We start from the raw sequence: 4302 nt of genomic DNA on the forward strand, positions 1-4302 counted from the left end.
CTTGAAGCCATGGTAAGTAGCATAGGCCAATAATATGCGAATTGACTCAAGCCTAGCTACGGGTGCATAGGTTTCACCGAAATCTAAACCTTCGACTTGGGAGTATCCTTTGGCCACAAGTCGAGCTTTGTTCCTTGTCACCACACCATGCTCATCTTGCTTGTTGCGGAAGACCCACTTGGTTCCTACAACATTTTGGTTAGGACGTGGAACTAAATGCCATACCTCATTCCTAGTGAAGTTGTTGAGCTCCTCTTGCATCGCCACCACCCAATCCGAATCTTGGAGTGCTTCCTCTACCCTGTGTGGCTCAATAGAGGAAACAAAAGAGTAATGCTCACAAAAATGTGCAACACGAGATCTAGTGGTTACCCCCTTATGAATGTCGCCGAGGATGGTGTCGATGGGGTGATCTCGTTGGATTGCTTGGTGGACTCTTGGGTGTGGCGGCCTTTGTTCTTCATCCTCCTTGTCTTGATTATTGGCATCTCCCCCTTGATCATTGTCGTCATCTTGAGGTGGCTCATTTGCTTGATCTTCTACTTCATCAACTTGAGCTTCATCCTCATTTTGAGTCGGTGGAGATGCTTGCGTGGAGGAGGATGGTTGATCTTGAGCATTTGGAGGCTCTTCGGATTCCTTAGGACACACATCCCCAATGGACATGTTCCTTAGCGTGATGCATGGAGCCTCTTCAATACCTATCTCATCAAGATCAACTTGCTCTACTTGAGAGCCGTTAGTCTCATCAAACACAATGTCACAAGAAACTTCAACTTGTCCAGAGGACTTGTTAAAGACTCTATATGCCCTTGTGTTTGAATCATATCTTAGTAGAAAGCCTTCTACAGTCTTAGGAGCAAATTTAGATTTTCTACCTCTTTTAACAAGAATAAAGCATTTGCTACCAAAGACTCTAAAATATGAAATGTTGGGCTTTTTACCGGTTAGGAGTTCATAGGATGTCTTCTTGAGGATTCGGTGTAGATACAACCGGTTGATGGCATAGCAAGCGGTGTTGACCGCCTCCGCCCAAAACTGATCCGAAGTCTTGTACTCATCAAGCATGGTTCTTGCCATGTCCAACAGAGTTCGATTTTTCCTCTCCACTACACCATTTTGTTGTGGCGTGTAGGGAGAAGAGAACTCATGCTTGATGCCCTCCTCCTCAAGGAAGCCTTCAATTTGAGAGTTCTTGAACTCCGTCCCGTTGTCGCTTCTTATTTTCTTGATCCTTAAGCCGAACTCATTTTGAGCCCGTCTCAAGAATCCCTTTAAGGTCTCTTGGGTTTGAGATTTTTCCTGCAAAAAGAATACCCAAGTGAAGCGAGAATAATCATCCACTATTACAAGACAATACTTACTCCCACCGATGCTTATGTAAGCAATCGGGCCGAATAGATCCATGTGGAGTAGCTCAAGTGGCCTGTCGGTCGTCATGATGTTCTTGTGTGGATGATGGGCACCAACTTGCTTTCCTGCTTGGCATGCGCTACAAATCCTGTCTTTCTCAAAATGAACATTTGTTAGTCCTAAAATGTGTTCTCCCTTTAGAAGCTTGTGAAGATTCTTCATCCCAACATGGGCTAGTCGGCGGTGCCAGAGCCAACCCATGTTAGTCTTAGCAATTAAGCATGTGTCGAGTTCAGTTCTATCAAAATCTACTAAATATAGCTGACCCTCTAACACACCCTTAAATGCTATTGAATCATCACTTCTTCTAAAGACAGTGACACCTACATCAGTAAAGAGATAGTTGTAGCCCATTTTGCATAATTGAGAAACAGAAAGCAAATTGTAATCTAATGAATCTACAAGAAAAACATTGGAAATAGAATGGTCAGGAGATATAGCAATTTTACCAAGACCTTTGACCAAACCTTGATTTCCATCCCCGAAAGTGATAGCTCGTTGGGGATCCTGGTTTTTCTCGTAGGAGGAGAACATCTTCTTCTCCCCTGTCATGTGGTTTGTGCACCCGCTGTCGATTATCCAGCTTGAGCCCCCGGATGCATAAACCTACAAAACAAATTTAGTTCTTAACTTTAGGTACCCAAACGATTTTGGGTCCTTTGGCATTAGAAACAAGAACTTTGGGTACCCAAACACAAGTCTTGGAGCCCTTGTGTTTGCCCCCAACAAATTTGGCAACTACCTTGCCGGATTTGTTAGTCAAAACATAAGATGCATCAAAAGTTTTAAATGAAAAGTTATGTTCATTTGATGCACTAGGAGTTTTCTTCTTAGGCAGCTTAGCACGGGTTGGTTACCTAGAGCTAGATGTCTCACCCTTATACATAAAAGCATGATTAGGGCCAGAGTGAGACTTCCTAGAATGAATTCTCCTAATTTTGTCCTCGGGATAACTAGCAGGGTATAAAATGTAACCCTCGTTATCCTGAGGCATGGGAGCCTTGCCCTTAACAAAGTTGGATAATTTCTTAGGAGGGGCATTAAGTTTGACATTGCCTCCCTGTTGGAAGCCAATGCCATCCTTGATGCCAGGGCGTCTCCCACTATAGAGCATACTTCTAGCAAATTTAAATTTTTCATTTTCTAAGCTATGCTCGGCAATTTTAGCATCTAATTTTGCTATATGATCGTTTTGTTGTTTAATTAAAGCCATGTGATCATGTATAGCATTAATGTTAACATCTTTACATCTAGTACAAATGGTAGTATGTTCTACGGTAGATGTAGAGGTTTTGCAAGATTTTAATTCTACAACCTTAGCATGCAATATATCATTCTTAGTTCTAAGGTCGGAAATAGTAGCATTGCAAACATCAAAATCTTTAGCCTTAGCGAGCAATTTTTCATTTTCATTTTTAATGCTAGCAAGAGAAATGTTCAATTCTTCAATTCTAGCAAGTAAATCATCATCATTATTTCTAGAATTGGTAATTGAAACATTACAAACATGAGAATCAACCTTAGCTAACAAATTAGCATTTTCATTTCTAAGGTTGTCTATTGTCTTATGGCAAGTGCTTAGCTCACTAGATAATTTTTCACATTTCTCAACTTCTAGAGCATAAGCATTTTTAACCTTAACATGCTTCTTATTCTCTTTAATAAGGAAGTCCTCTTGGGTGTCCAAGAGATCATCCTTCTCATGAATAGCACTAATCAATTCATTAAGTTTCTCTTTTTGTTGCATGTTGAGGTTGGCAAAAAGAGTGCGCAAGTTATCTTCCTCATCACTAGCATTTTCATCACTAGAGGATTCATATCTAGTGGAGGATTTAGATTTAACCTTCTTCTTTTTGCCATCCTTTGCCATGAGGCACTTGTGGCCGACGTTGGGGAAGAGAAGGCCCTTGGTCACGGCGATGTTGGCGGCGTCCTTGTCGTCGGAGGAGTCGCTAGAGCTTTCGTCGGAGTCCCACTCCTGACAAACATGGGCATCGCCGCCCTTCTTCTTGTAGTACCTCTTCTTCTCCTTTCTTCTCCCCTTCTTGTCGTCACCCCTGTCACTGTCACTAGAAATTGGACATTTAGCTATAAAGTGACCGGGCTTACCACACTTGTAGCAAACCTTCTTGGAGCGGGGCTTGTAATCCTTCCCCCTCCTTTGCTTGAGGATTTGGCGAAAGCTTTTGATGACAAGCGCCATTTCCTCGTTGTCGAGCTTGGAGGTGTCGATTGGTTGTCTACTTGGTGTAGACTCCTCCTTCTTCTCCTCCGTCGCCTTGAATGCAACCGGTTGAGCTTCGGACGTGGAGGGGCCGTCAAGCTCGTTGATCTTCCGTGAGCCCTTGATCATAAATTCAAAGGTCACAAAATTCCCGATTACTTCCTCGGGAGTCATTAGTGTATATCTTGGGTTGCCACGAATTAATTGAACTTGAGTAGGGTTAAGGAAAATAAGAGATCTTAGAATAACCTTAACCACCTCGTGGTCATCCCACTTTTTGCTCCCGAGGTTGCGCACTTGGTTCACCAAGGTTTTGAGCCGGTTGTACATGTCTTTTGGCTCTTCCCCTTGGCGAAGACGAAAGCGACCGAGCTCCCCCTCGATCGTTTCCCGCTTTGTGATCTTGGTGAGTTCATCACCCTCGTGCGCCGTTTTGAGCACGTCCCAAACTTCCTTGGCGCTTTTTAGTCCTTGCACCTTGTTGTACTCCTCCCTACTTAGAGAGGCGAGGAGTATTGTTGTGGCTTGGGAGTTGAAGTGCTCGATTTGGGCCACTTCGTCCTCATCATAATCCTCATCCCCTACAGATGGTACCTGTGCTCCAAACTCAACAACATTCCATATACTTTTGTGGAGTGAGGTTAGATGAAATTTCATTAAATCAC

Source organism: Zea mays, chromosome 1 (genome assembly GCF_902167145.1).
Source record: "Zea mays cultivar B73 chromosome 1, Zm-B73-REFERENCE-NAM-5.0, whole genome shotgun sequence".
NCBI lineage: Eukaryota > Viridiplantae > Streptophyta > Magnoliopsida > Poales > Poaceae > Zea > Zea mays.